This window comes from Schistocerca americana, chromosome X, assembly GCF_021461395.2.
Source record: "Schistocerca americana isolate TAMUIC-IGC-003095 chromosome X, iqSchAmer2.1, whole genome shotgun sequence".
In the NCBI taxonomy this organism is placed as follows: Eukaryota; Metazoa; Arthropoda; class Insecta; order Orthoptera; family Acrididae; genus Schistocerca; species Schistocerca americana.
Genome location: NC_060130.1, coordinates 388681159 through 388697499, shown reverse-complemented (window position 1 = coordinate 388697499; position 16341 = coordinate 388681159).

The window sequence follows — 16341 nt, the reverse complement described above, 5'->3', positions numbered from 1 at the left end:
TAAATGTCTTCTATTGTTTGTTCTATGTCCTTCGGCTGAAGAGCAGCGCATATGCTGCTGCCAGCCCGCCCCGATGGGGAATTGAAATACAATAAAGAAAAAAAAACGATTAAATTCCATACGATAACTGTAACATTACTAAACGACCATTGAACATCTCTCGCAATTAAATGAATAATAATTAAATCACTGATTAATCACAATAATAATAACAAGCTACCTACTTAAGTTATTGACTCCAAACTTGTGTATTAATAAGAGGAATTGTGTATGTCACAGCATATTACTTGTTTCGATGAGTAAAGAAACCAAACTAAGGCTTGCTGGCACGGCTACAACTTTTGTATTCACAACAGTAACATCGGTAACGTTTATGGGTTTCAAACGTAAGAATGAATGAAAGTTCGATAATTGCTGACATAAAAAGAAAAGCATTCTATATAATTATTAAAAGAACTGACATCATGGTTGTGGTAACTGTAGAATTCCCGTGGACATAGTATATAAATTTTTAAATTTTTTATCTTACTAAAAACGCATGTCAACAATCATTGATCATGTTGAGATTAAACCGGTGGTTTGCACCAGTAATATAATGCAGGTTTCTTGAAATATTTGGTGTCACATTAATCTGAACTCCAGCTGTATTTTATAACCTAGAACCACTTTACAAACTCGTTTATATCGTTGCAATCTGGTGCAGTTACCCACTTGGAAAATAGAAATTAAAGTAACTGAATTGTTCGAACATTTGCATGGCAATAACGAAAGAAAAGCCGTAGGGTTTCGGAAGTTCACAAACAGCTGTTCAAGCATTACGGGGCAAGCAGTATTGATCTTGGAGGACGGGAAGCAATTAGCAAAGCAGAAAGTATATGGACAAACAACCGGAGAGAAGAGGAAATTAGCTGCCCCCAGCGAACTGATATTTTCCTTTTAGCGAGTTTTAATTGAAAGACGGGGTACAAGAAAGGAGCCTCCCCGAAGATCGTTCTGCTAATAATATGCCGACACAAACGATCGGGCGTACCCTGGGTAACGTTAGCAGTCATCCTAGCGGCAGATACCCCGCCACCAGGACAACAAAAATGAGAATTCCAAAAGGCTTTTATCAAAGCCAACTCTGACAGAAGTTTCCATTAATATCGAAGGAATATCATATGAGAAAGAAGCTCTGCTGTCAGACAAACAGTGGAAGGTGGCGCTCCGGATATAACCCTAATAACATCTTCGTAAGTGAACATATGTTATGGAACCAATCCCACATTCTCAACATCGACCTATAATCTGTTTTGTGGAAGCAGCTGTGGTGCCAGAAAGAGTCCCATTCAAGAGACGATTTAATTTTAAGTGGAGCAATTTTGCAGATCTGGATAAGGAAGAAGAAAATGTGGAACCTATCACAGAAATGTATGACCAGTTAGCTGACATAGTGAAAACCATATCACGAAGATTTATCCCTAAGGGATGCAGAACTACATGTATTCCAGGACTTAACAAAGATTCAAAAGCACTGCTGAAAAAATATGAACAACTATTGAATGAGGACCCCTTTTCTGAAGGAACAATTGAAACAGGTGAACAGCTGATGTCTGGCATACCTGCCTCCAGAAGAGAAAACTGGTGCAATCTAGTGACACAGTTAGACATGAAGCACAGCAGTCATAAATCCTGGAAACTGTTGAAAAACCTCAACGATGATCACTCTAAAGTTCCGTTTGAATTCGCTTATGTACCTCCTGATCAAGTAGCGCAACATCTGCTGTTAAATGGCAAAACAAAAAGAATATGTATCAAGACCAAAGTACAAAGATACGCTGAAGAAAATGACATTATTGTCTGCCCTTTCACATTAGCAGAACTAGAGGACGCCATGCGTTCCATGAAGACTAACAAAGCTCAAGGATTAGATGATCAACGAGTAGAACAAATAAAGAGATTCGCACCAGGCACTAAAAGGTGGATTGTAAATCTAATTAACAACTGAATTTCTAAACTACAGATACCGAAAATCTGGCGTAAAGCGAAAGTGGTAGCCTTACTGAAACCTGCGAAAGACGCGACAGATCCCAAGAACCTTCAACCAGCTCTCTTCTGTGTCATCTATACAACCAGAGCCTAATCAAACAATGGGCAATATTTGGCCAGGAAAATCATGTTGTGGCCAGATCCTCAACCTAACTCAGCACATAGAGAACGCAAGCGAGAGAGAGCAAATTACACGTGTGGCATTCGTGGAACTAACAGCAACGTACGATAAGTAAATCACAACCAACTCATAAATAAGATTTATACAATCACCAAGGACTATCGATTAATGTAGTTCACCCAACGCTTACTTCAAAACAGACAGTTATTCGTTATCCTGAACAACAAGAGAAGTCGACAGAGAATACAAAAGAATTTTCTCCTCCAAGGCAGTGTGCTGTCACCACTGTTGTAGAATGTCTACACCAATGACCAACCCGTCGGGACAGATACAAGATCTATCGTCTATGCCGACGATACAGCAGTTGTAGCACAAGGACGTACATTTGAAGAGGTGGAAATAAAACTGACTGCAGCTCTCAAAGACCTGACAAAATTCTATGACCACAACCACCTGAAGACAAACCCATCCGAAACACAGGTTTGTGCGTTTCACTTGAGAAATATACAAGCTAGAAGAAAACTGGATATAACTTGGAGGAGAATGCAATTACAACATACATACACCCCAGCATACCTCGGAGTAAAGCTTGACCGAACACTCATTTTCAAAAATCACTGCGAGAAAACAAAGCTCAAAGTCTGCAGCCGAAATAATATAATATGTGAGCTCAGTAATAGCTCAAATGTCCTCCGCACATCTGGCCTAGCTTCATGTTTCTGCGCAGCTGAATTTGCAGCACCAGTCTGGTAGAACTCTGCACATACGAAGCATATTGATACCGCTCTCAACGAGAGAGGCCGCATCAAAACAGGTTGCCTACGAGTTCGAGTCTCGGTCGGGCACACAGTTTTAATCTGCCAGGAAGTTTCATATCAGCGCACACTCCACTGCAAAGTAAAAATCTCATTCTGGAAACATCCCCAGGCTGTGGCTAAGCCATGTCTCCTCAATATCCTTTCTTCCAGGAGTACTAGTCCTGAAAGGTTAGCAGAAGAGCTTCTGTGAAGTTAGGAAGGTAGGAGACGAGGTATTGGCATAATTGAAGCTGTGAGGACGGGTCGTGAGTCGTGCTTGGGTAGCTCAGTTGGGCAGTCGTCCCCTGGCGGCCGTGGTGTGCGAAGTGAGCCGTGTTTGCGTCTCCGCTGCTAGCAGCCGTGCGCTGTTGTTGTCGCTGAGTGTAACGCTGTAAGAGCGTTCGTAACTTATTCATGCAAAGCAAATTCGATTTCTAATATCAGAACTTGTAAGGAAAGATACTTTGAACCTTACGTTTGACAATAATTATGCATGACCTAAATCTTTGAAGTAGAGGACTTTTTGGAAGAAGTAGTTAACAGCTGAGGATATAATTGGAATTTATCTGTCGATCAATGTTAGTACCGTCTATCTTAAGTTAAAGAATCCCGAAAAATTATAGAATTATATGGGAACAGCTTAAAGTTCAAACATTCTGACGGCAATGTCGGTAACGTTGAAGCTACTCACGCTGGACGTGGAATCAGAAGTATCTGAGTTTTAGAACTACCATTTGAAATAGCCTCAGAGCAGATCAATGCAGTGTTGAAGCCGTATGGCACCATTGTAACTAACATTTCTGAGAAGTGGTCCGGTGCACAGAAATTTCCGGTCTTAAATGGTGTGCGGCAGGTTAAAATTAAATTGATAAAGCATGTTCCCATTGACACTGAACGAGGCAGTGGGGCAGACAATGGCATGACAGTAGCTCCGAACAACGAGGAGCAGTCTTCACATGAAATTGAAGCATAGGTGACAAACGACGAAACACCAGCAAGTTACACCAAGGAAAATGAAAACTAAAAACGCAGGACTGCCCATCAAGCAGCTGAAAAAATTGCGCCCACTTTGAGAGAAAGAGCGCAGCAGGTACGTCAGAAACTACATGACATGCCATCGGACAGCCAGGAAGAACATCAACAAATGTCGAAAAAATCAAGAAGAGCAGTAGTGTCAGATGGAGGAACAGGAAAATTAGAGGAATCCACAAACACCATAATGATTCAAAAAGGCGCAGCAAACACGAACAACCAACCTACAGACGCACCGAAGGGGAAAAAAAGAACCACGGAGAGCCAACCATCTAGGGGCATGGGATCAGGACGTTCGTAGACAAAACCAAGCAATGCAGCAACACCTGGAGGCTAGGCACGAAGAATGGGAGGAGCGGGACTCCGTCCAACACGAGAGCCCCCATCGCAAGCAGCAGACGCTGAATCTACCATCTCTGGAGAAACGTTTCGTAGCACATCGCAAAGCAGCGAATCCGCAACTTTTGGCACAGAACATAGTGATCGCCGTACTGACAATGTCGCTCCTAACAGTATGGACGTGTCTGCAACACCACAGGACAACTCACCTTGGCATGAGGATACGAAGGAGTGTAATCCGCCGGCAACACACGGTGGCGGACGCGTTCCGTTGAACTGATGCAGACATGGAACGTAACTTCTATTAACACGCAACAGTGAATCGAAGCCTGACAGAAATGTGTAGTAGCACTGATCTACAATCGTATAGTATAGCTACAGTTAAAATTAACAGAATTTCTAGTTTGACAAAAATTGAATGCCTACGTGATTTTGTATATGCTTTCGATATAGACGTAATCTTGTTGCGAAAAGTGTGTACGGACAGAGTGGAACGTATCGCAGGATACAGTGCTATCCTCAACAGAGGACCTGAAAGTGGCACAGCCACGTTATAGAAGGACGGGATTACACCTAGAGATGTTAAAAAGTTAGCATAAGGCCAAAATTCTAAACCTAGTTTTCAAAAACTCGTTTACGGTAGAGGACTGCAGCACCATGCCCCCTTTCAATTATCGAACAAACGCAAAGATGGCTGACATAGTGTTAGGTGTATCTGGGATCGTAAAACAGTTAAGATACTTAGACGCCAGGTAGGCATCTGACCCAGATGGTATCCCCGTAAGATTATATGTTGACTATGCTACAAATGTAGCACCATTCTTATCCATCATGTATCAGAGATCATTGGAACAGCGGCAAGTTCCACTTGACTGAAAGAAGGCCCAGGTCATAGCAATCTATAAAAATGGTAGAAAAAATTTGTGTTCAGGCACAATAAGCTTTGTAGAATATGAGAAGCTCATCTGCAGAAACCAGCACGGTTTTAGGAAACGGCGGTCATGCGAGACACAGCTGGCCCTCTTTGTGCATGATATACAACAGGCTCTAGATACCGGCTCCCAGGTTGATGCCATATTTCTCAACTTTCGAAAGGCGTTTGACTCAGTTCCGCAACGACGCTTGCTCCAAAAAGTACGCGCTTACGGTCTATGCGATGACATATGCGGTTGGATAGAAAGTTTTCTAACAGACAGAGAGCAGCATGTCGTCCTGAATGGGGTGACATCAACAGTGCCAAGCGTAACTTCGGGTGTGCCCCAGGGCAGCGTAATAGGTCCGCTGCTTTTTACGATTTACATAAACTATCTGGTTGATGGTATTGACAGCGGCATTAGACTGTTTGCCGATGATGCTGTAGTCTACAAGCAAGTAGTATCACACGAAAGTTGTAAACAAATCAATGAGGATTTGCAGAAAATAAATGCATGGTTTAATGACTGGAAGTTATTTTTCAATATCAGCAAGTGTAACCAGCTGCGTATAACAAGGCGAAAATCCCCATTAATGTATGAGTACAAAATAAATTCCCAGTATTTGGAAGCGGTAACATACGTCAAGTATCTGGGTGTGACTATTCGAAATGATCTCAAATGGAATGATCAGATTACACAAGTAACGGGCAAGGCGAACTCCATATTGCAGTTTATTGGTAGAATCCTGAAGCGATGAAGTCCTTCAACGACGGAAATTGCTTACAATACGTTAGTTTGTCCAGTCTTAGTGTATTGTTCGTCTGTAGGGGACCCTTACCAGTTGGGTATGATTCAAGAGATTGAGAAGGTCCAAAGAAGAGCAGCAAGATTCGTGAGTGGTACATTTCGCCATCGCGAGAGCGTTACAAATCTCATAGAAAGTTTGAAGTGGGACACACTTGCAGTTAGACGACGCGCTAAGCGGAAGGGGCTGCTCACTAAATTCAGAAATCCGATCTTCGCCGAGGATGTAGAGCATATATTGTTACCACCAACTTTCAAATCGCGCAATGATCACCATTAAAAAGATAAGGGAAATTATAGCTCGTACTGAGGCGTTCAGACAGTCGTTTCTCCCTCGAGCGATCCGCGAGTGGAACAGAGGTGGGGATATGACTTTGGCGCGAATCGTGCCCTCCACCACACACTGCTTGGTGGCTAGCGGAGTATATATGGAGCTGTAGATGTAGAAGTGGAAGAGGAATATCTGTCGAAACAGACACAGCTCAGCTTTATAATATTTACGTTCCGTCCTGTTTGCAAGACAGACTGGATCGATCTACCTTCTTTCAGGGAAGTACAGTTGAGTTAATCACTACCCCGAACGAGAGCATCATCCTTGCTGGTGACTTTAACTGTGTTCTTTCCGCCGCGGACCAAACGCCCAACCCTAACATATGCCTGGAACTGGGAGACTTAGTGAACGGACTGCACCACCTCGACACCTGGCAAAGCCAGCCAAGACCGAACCCAGGGTGCACTTATATTACTAGCCATTCCATGAGTAGGATATACCGCACCGCATCTGCGCCTCTCGTCGCCTAAAAAATAATGTTCTCAGCGTTGAAACTTCTCTAGTTAGTTTTCCTGACCATTTGGCAGTTGTGGCTGCGATTAACATGCCCAGGTAAAGCACATTTCGGGGTAGGGGCGTATGGAAATTCAATATCTCACTCCTGATGGACACTGGACTTGAGCACGAGTTAACGTTAGGTTGGGAGATGTGCTTAAGGAATATACGGTGCTACAGAACTAAAATGGATTGGTGGGTAACACATGTAAAACCTAAAATACGAACTTTACTCAAACGCTACGCTTTTGAAAAGAAACAGTGGGAAAGACACACAGTGGAATTCTACTTCCAGTGCCTGAGGGAACTATACGCAGATACTGCCAATGTATCACGTCACACCATGAGAATAAAACGAATCAAGGCCAAAATAACCGCTCTGAAACGCCAGCCAATAGGAGTTAAAATAAGATAGAGAGACAACAGCGGCATTGATAATAAAAAAACTGCGCTTTTCGGCTGCACATAAGTTCTCTCCGAAATGATGATGGAATCCAACTTAGCCACCAGCAGGACATCAAAAAGTCTGCCCATGATTATTTCACGAGACTGTATGCTGAAGGGGACACTGGTGACAGTGACAGTTGCGAGGCCTTTTTAAACTGCATTGACCCGACTGTGACGGATTCAGAAAATGCAAAACTGGACACTCCTATCACTACAGAAGAACTGTACGAAGAGTTGAAAGGAAGCTCGAGGAACAAATCCCCTGGACCCGGTGAGTTACCCGTAGATTTATACCTAAAGTACTGGATTTTAATCAGTAGTACGCTGACTGGAGTGTTCGACGAACTACGTACGTCTGCCACTATTCCCTGTGAGTTTTTAGAAGGGCTTATAGTGTTGGTTCCTAAAAGTGCATGTACTAATGATTTGACCACCATGCATCCTATATCGCTCCTAAACGCTGACTACAAGACAGTTGCTAGGGTATTGCTTCGTCGATTCTCGAGGAACAAATCCCCTGGACCCGGTGGGTTACCCGTAGATTTATACCTAAAGTACTGGATTTTAATCAGTAGTACGCTGACTGGAGTGTTCGACGAACTACGTACGTCTGCCACTATTCCCTGTGAGTTTTTAGAAGGGCTTATAGTGTTGGTTCCTAAAAGTGCATGTACTAATGATTTGACCACCATGCATCCTATATCGCTCCTAAACGCTGACTACAAGACAGTTGTTAGGGTATCGCTTCGTCGATTGAACACCATTGCTGGGCGCCTCATCGGTCCATATCAGTTTCATGCCGTCCCAACGACGACAATACAGCAAGCGCTGGAAGAATACCGGGATGTAACGGCTGTCGCCTCGGCGTACAACCGCTCAGTGGCGATCATGTCGTTAGACATGGACAAAGCGTTTGACAGGGTCCGTCACAACTACCTGCTACATGTTACGACGAAAATGGGAACAAAACCTTCTTTCGTCGATATCATCAGGAGATTATACACTCATGCAACTTCAAGAATTCTTGTCAATGGCCAATGCACAGCGATAATTCCCATCCTAGCGCTGATATGACAAGGCTGTCCCCTCTCGATACTGCTGTTCTCGTTATCAATCGAGCCTCTTTGACGATGATTATTTGTCAAGGTCCCTGGAATTGAAATTGGAAACCACATATTTGTCTGCAGATGTTACGCTGAAGACCTGGCCGTGTATCTGACTGATCCGACCAATGTTATGAAAATACAGGACGTTATTCAGACATATAGTTTTTTTCTGAAGCTAAAATTAATGTCAGTAAATCTTGCATTTTACAGTTAGGCAGAGGGATAGGATTCGATGAAACGGGACCAGTTGAACAAGCGGATACCATCAAACTTCTGGGGGTACGGTTTAGCCAATTTTCTGTCAATACAGGGGCCTGAAATTGGAAAATGAAGCTCAACAGTCTCCGGGCGGTGTACGAGAGAACTCCTCCCCTTCTATAGATATGATACAAAACATCATGCTTATAAATCTCGCTTTTCTTCCTAAAGCAAACTACCTCGCAAGTAAATTCCCTTTGCCTTCAACAATAGGGAAATGAATTGAATCTGCTCTAGCGTGGTTCATATGGAGAGGGCGAATCTTTCGGGTAGATTATAAAACCATGACTCTACCCGAAAAGAGAGGTGGTTTAGGTCTCACCAACTTTAGAGACAAATGCAGAGCTCTGTTGATACCTTGGACGGCAAAGGATCTAGCAGCAGGAGAGGGAAATCTCACAGCTTACGTTGTGAATGCAGTAACTCCTCCAGACAACAGAGTGCCAGTTGTGGTCGGCCATATAATTTACAGGTTGTCGCATATTAAAATATATATTATTGAGAAAAGCTACATCCGACAAAGGGCAAGGAACTACACAAGCAAGGAAGTTTATAAAGTACTTAGGGAAGATAAGTGTATAAGCAAATTAGCGAAGAAATTCCCCACAATCACTGGGAGTCGAGTTTGGTGAAACGTTCTGTTACAGACTTACCGTCACATGTAAGAGCTACGTGGTATTATGCTTTATAGAACACCATAAGCAGAAATGAGCGCCTCTTTAAGGTCGATTTGTCAAATACTGACCAATGCTTGGACTGTCAGACGACTGATACTCTACTTCACCATTTTACTTGAGGCTCCGCTAACGAGGTATGGCTATAGACACGACATAAATTGGCTATCATTAACACGGCTGATGACAATATAGCTCTGGAAGAACTGCTGGCTCCCACAAGATGGCCTTCTCCTGATCAGAAACGACTTTATCGACTTTCAACCTATTGGCTCATGGGTAAGTTCGTAGAGTACTGCTTGGCAAGGAAGAGCAAATCTCTAGTCGAATTTCAATACGACCTCGTGCAAGAGTACAAGAAAATTTCCCAGCAAAGAAAATGGAAGGCCCAGATGGGTGACTATTTGCCGGCAGTTTTGAACACAGTGTGACAAAGCAAAGAGCACAGTCTACGTATGTAGTCGTGTCTTACTGTCTTCTCGCACTACAGAAATAATTTGATTTAACGCAAGCATTCTTATCCTAAATGGAAGATGTGTATCTTCAATGTTCTTTATAGTCACATAACGTCTATGTTTCAATTTTCGGGAAGTTTGTTTGTTTATTTATGAGTGCATAGCTTACGGTTAGTGCGTTTAGAATAACGTTTTGTGTTTTGGAGAAATATAAAGTCACATTTAGGTCTTCGACCACAGGCATGCCCGAAACCACCATTTCTGTTTGAATTAAATTCTTAAAGAAAAGAAAAAAAAACAGAAGAGTACTTTGGTCATTATCTGGAGGAAAGACGATGCAACTTCAAGTATGCACCGTCGAGCGAGTGGCGCGCTCCAAGTTACAAGAAGCCGAAATAGTAAACTTAATCAGGAAAACGACTTACAGGACAATCCGGACATGGTTGTGGACTTAGTGGAATCCAGTTATTCGAGAAGACAAGCTTGAAGTCGTCACTGCGCTGCAATTGATTCCATGTAGCGAAGGTCGTCTTATTCAAAAAAAAAAATTAAAAAAGAACTGCCTATTCCCTTTCCTAATCCTAGAGCAAAGAGCAAGTTGTGTGGGTGTGGCGACGGGCTGAAAAAAAGTAGGTGAAGCACTTGCCCGCGAAAGGCTAAGGTCCCGAGTTCGAGTGTTAGTCCGGCATACTGTTTTAATCCTCCAGAAAGTTCCATAAAGGAAGTCTTATGCACTATTCCTCGGATGGATGAGGCTTACCAAATAACTGGCAATAGCTTTTAGCTACATAGTTTATTACAAGAGACGTTACTGAATCGTTACTACTGACTTTGTGTTGTAGTGTCCCTCCTGTCCTATATCTCGTTTCCCTATTAGACAGCTGACCGTTTTGGTCATCCATCAAAGATCAAATTTACTAGTATCCCTAGCTGTGTACCATAAACGATAAACGGCTAATAAGGAATTACATACATCCCAACTAATAATTTTGTTATTAATTTGTGTCATGTATTAAACAAGAAGCTCAAGCTTTTGTCTGGTATATCTCAATCATTTGGCCTGGGTGTGAGATTAATTGTACATTAACTGTTGCAGGTGGGTCCCTGCGAGTATCAACGTTTCGGTGTTCGCAGACACACCAGTGTGGTTCACTTCAGGTGACTTGAAGTTACTGGTGTGGTTGTACCATCAAGCGATTCTGACATCAACTTAATCTTCCATAGGAGGCTTCCATCATTAGCCTTCCTTGGATCATCCCGGTCATCCGGAAAATCACCGTGTCAATACTCAGGCTAAACGAATATAAACCGGTCTGGTAAAGTAGGTACTTAAGCAACAAAGGCTCCCTAAAAAGCGAATAAGCACTTTTCTTTTATGTGCCAAGTTTTTAATCCGTCGGTATCCGTTCTTCGGCACCCTGAAGCCCTCTACAAGTATTATAAGTTTTTCAACTTGTTTCGAGATTCGCGGCGATTCTCTCACGCCTCCCACAGTTTGTCAGCTCCAACACATGAACTGTACAAACATTCCGTTGATTTTGAGGCGTCACGACATTCAGAAATGAGGACTGTGTCTAGTGTTGACCGGTGCTCTGGCAGCTAAGCTGTACATGGGATCTCGACGTTACCACACACGAGCCGTTTGCTTGTAACAAAGGCTCGTAACTTTTGTCACTAACTTAGTAAATAATGGGAAGCCACAGTGAGCTAGGATTTATTTGTTCGCGAGTGCTCCTCAGTTTCGATGTCTGGTGTTATCGTTTGCCAACGAGAAAAGTAGCTCTGGCAAGGAATGCAACCAGTGTCCACGACTTTTTGACGCTTGTCGGTCGTAATGGTGGGCAGGTGTCTATAAATTGTTGGTCCCCGTGGTTAACTTCGAACTTACGTCAGTAGTTGGTTGGTTGGTTTGGGGAAGGAGACCAGACAGCGTGGTCATCGGTCTCATCGGATTAGGGAAGGATGGGGAAGGAAGTCGGCCGTGCCCTTTCAGAGGAACCATCTCGGCATTGGCCTGGAGTGATTTAGGGAAATCACGGAAAACCTAAATCAGGATGGCCGGACACGGGATTGAACCGTCGTCCTCCCGAATGCGAGTCCAGTGTTTTACGTCAGTAGCTCCCTGTTTCTGACTACGGGATATTCATTCATATACAAGGAACTCGTTTCAGAGTAAAAATATTAATAAATGCCGAAACAGTGGTTGATGACGTACGTAAATACAAAGAGTGGTACCTGTTTTCCATCGCAAGCAAATGTAAGACAATGAGCTTTAATAGGTAAAGAAACGCTATACTACATCGCTCCAGCACCGCCTAGCAGCTACTTCATTAATTTCCTTTAGCTATCTACGGGATTCCTTCTGATGTTGTATTAGACGGAATGATCACGAAAATTAAATTGTAGGAAAGACACATCCCAGAGAGTCATTGAAAGATAATGAAGAAATTATAACTCATCAACGAAGTAAGTCATCTACCGAAATCCCTTCTGACATGTTCATTAGTATTATTCGCCAGTGTGTGAGTACAGGAGACTGTGTGTGTACGGAACCCTTACCCAGTTGGATTAACTGATGAGATAGAAAAAATTTTAAGAGAATCAGTGTCACTTCTCTGGCGTAATTTTGTTTTAGCATTGAGTCACATGGACTGATACAGCTATGGCTTTCAAGAGGAGATGGACGGATAATGTACTCCAGCGTTAATTACGGTCATGCACAGAAGCCAGGAATGTGGGAATGAGACCTTGTGATAAACTTATATTTATAAAAAAGTGTATGGAAATTGGTTACAAGTTAGATAAATTTAAATCTACATAACTAAACAGTAAGCTGATCTTGCTGCAAGCTGAGGTCATACTAGCATTTGTCCTTTCTGATAATTTTGGCATATTAATAATATTATGAACGTAATATGATGAATAAGAGTAGTGTCTTGAGCAGTGGTGGCAACAGCCGAGCGCTGAAGAGCTACAGTTTGCGCTGGCAAAGAAGTCCGATGTACCCTTCAGTCTGATGCATTCTACTCCAGCCATAAGTTGCAGACTACCGGCAGTATTATGCACTACTTGAAATTCGTCAACTGGGGTGAATTTTTTAGTTTTAAAAGTGTCTCACACGTTGATTAGCGTGACAATTACAGATTTAGGATGAGTAAAAGTTGTCATTGTTTCATTTGATAAAATGTTCAGAACTGTGAATACACATGGCGATCTTGACCTCAGTAGCTCTCGATCGGCTACATGGTGCTATGCGACATATTTTCTCACTACACCTACAAAATGAGGTGGCGTCCCTTCATGATACTTGGAATTTATCACTCATTATATAATTAGTGATCCACATTACCATCCCAGATATCACTGTTAACATGTCACCTATGAATCGGCGATCTATGGGAAAGATAACCAATGGTACACTGGGACATCTACAGAAAACACGAGATAGGCAGACCTTTCAAGATTTGCTCCTGCCGTTTCTGTGGTGTAGTCCTGCAGACTTCGCACATTCCGAAAAGGCGCATTCTTAAAATTCCGAGTTCTTACGTATCAAGACGAGTCAAAAATATTTTCAGTCCTTTCAAAACCACCCTAGAAGTTGCTATGACGTAAAAGTGGTAAAATCCAAACTTACTCTTTCTCTTACTGACAACTGTCAGTCACTTGTCATCTACTAATGGAGTAAGAAAGGGCGAAATTGATAATAGTTCACTATGTACCATCCGCCTCAACCAACGTTTCTAGTACAGATGTATAGTCAAGTGTAGAGTTATATGAAGGTGTAGAGAGACGGTCCATTTTCTTTTTGTGCTGCTCTTTCTCGAAACGAGTCTTGTATAGTAACAGTAACCGTGTTTAAGCTCTCTATCTACACTACATGCATACCCCGCAAGCCACCGTACGGTGCGTCGAGAAGGGTACTTTGTAACACTACTAGTTATTTCCCTTCCTGTCCCACAGGTAAATAGAGCGAAGCCAAAACGTCTGTATGCTTCCGTACGAGCCCTAATTTCTATAATCGTTCTACACTCAGCTTCAAAAGCCGGTTCTCTAAATTTCTCAACAGACTTCACCAAACACAACATCGTCTTACGTAGAGGGATTTCCATTTTTCTTCCCGAAGCATCTCCGTAATATTTGCGTGCTGATCGAACCTATCGGTAACAAATCTAGCAGCCCGCGTCTAAATTGTTTCAGTGTCGTCCCTTAATCAGACCTGGAGACCTGGCAGGGCTACCAAACACTCGAGCAGTAGTCAAGAATGGGTTGCACAAGTGTTCTATATGTGGTCTCCTTGCCGGCCGAAGTGGCCGTGCGGTTAAAGGCGCTGCAGTCTGGAACCGCAAGACCGCTACGGTCGCAGGTTCGACTCCTGCCTCGGGCATGGATGTTTGTGATGTCCATAGGTTAGTTAGGTTTAACTAGTTCTAAGTTCTAGGGGACTAATGACCTCAGCAGTTGAGTCCCATAGTGCTCAGAGCCATTTGAACCATTTTTGTGGTCTCCTTCACAGATGAGACGTGTTCCAGCTTCTTCGTTGTGATGCGGAATGCGTCTGTCGGTTTACTTAAACGATACAGTCAATGAAAATGTAGATAGATACTGAATACTTGCATGTATGGCTTTAATTTATATGTTCACTATACAGTTGTTCGCATTTAACGTCATCAAGGGTGGACATGTGTACTTAGAAGTAATGGTAGTAGACAGGACCTGCTTAAAGCTTCTAGACTGAAAATTTGCTATCCGATTCTAGAGACATATTGTCTTTTGGTGAAGCTACCTCACACACTATTACCGATATCGCGTATAAATAAATCTATGAAACGATGGCTAATTTAGCACTGTTCACTTAAATGTCTGTGAGTATAAAGAAAATACTCAACTCCAAGCACCCAACTATTATTAGTTCACCAGCACTAATTACGCTTTTCACCGTCATATGGAATTTTTATTTTGGTGAATACACTTATAATTCTACAAATTGTTAATCATGTGATGTAGCACAGAATTTAGCAAGACATTTGTGGTAATTAACAGAAGCATATTCTAAAGAAAGACATACAGAGACTATCCGTAACACTATCTACTTTGCACAACTGTCACACTATATTGCCAAAGAGGGTACAGCAAAATCTTCCTGAGCTGAAGTCACCCGCTTTCAAAATATAACATCTTTTACCATCGAGAGGGAAGAGAGAGAGTCGTTTAATTTTTATTGGTTCAACGTGCTTCTTTCCTGCTATCGGTTCTGCCATTCGTGTTTGTCGCTTTATTATAATAGGTTCTGATTCAGGGCACTTGCTTGTAGCCGCGCGGGATTAACCGAGCGGTCTGAGGCGCTGCAGTCATAGACTGTGCGGTTGGTCCCGGCGGAGGTTTGAGTCCTTCCTGGGGCATGGGTGTATGTGTTTTTCCTTAGGATAATTTAGGTTAAGTAGTGTGTAGGCTTAGGGACTCATGACCTTAGCAGTTCAATCTCATAAGATTTCACACACATTTGAATAATTTTTGCTTGTAATCTTACCAAACATTACATTGTTGTTTGTAAGAAATAGCTAATCTAACGGGACTCCCACACCCCTCTACTTTCACCTAACCCATTCTTCATCCCCCCCCCCCCCCCACCCACCATCACCTCCCTGCTCTCATCCCATCAAAACCTACCCGCGCCCATTGTCAGGTTTAGTTACTTCTTTATCGGGCTATAAAGAGATTCAGGTCATACTTCACTATAGTTTCGGTGCCTGAATATGGCTATCGTGAGTTAAGTAAATACAATATAAAGGCCTCTTTATTTGAATATTAATAAACCAGTATACCTTCGATTCTTCAGAGAATAGGACTCCCATGTCTAGCACACCTTTAACCGTCCGATTGATTTACAAATGAGTTAATGTGTTAAATATTTGTCTTTAAGCATGTAAACGGGAAGAAGCTCAGAAGGGGTCCGAAATTATTCTTAAAGATTGTTGAAAGTCGCTTATTATGAAACTCTTGATGGATATAATCTGAATTATTTGCTCTCCATTACAAACAAAAGGAAGCTTTTCAATCATCTCATTATTTTTTATGATGTCATGTCTCCTAAACTACCGGATGGACGGAAAGTTTCTCCCTCCAGATTTTTAGAATATTTTTATTACATAGAATTTTTTCTACAAAAACACATATCTACATTTGCATGAATGGTATGGACAGTCACTTTGCAGTGTTTTGTACGGCTTTTCTGATTATGATGTCTCTTCAGACGTAACTGAGTTCGATTCCTCCTGAACACATGCAGTAAGCATGCCTCTCTGTTGCACAGACGAGAGTCTTTGAAGACTGCATCCTGTAGTCTACCTCACATGTGCGCTATTGGGTCTAGGTCTGGACTGTTTCCAGGCCAGTCATCCCAAGCAACAGTGAAGTTCTCATCAGAAGTTCTGTAGTTTGCTTAGCTGTACGATCTGTTTCTCCATCTTCCGTAAGAACAGCATTATTTGAATTTTGGAAAAGACGTTTCTGTACTGTTGATCATAGACAGGAACATTCTTT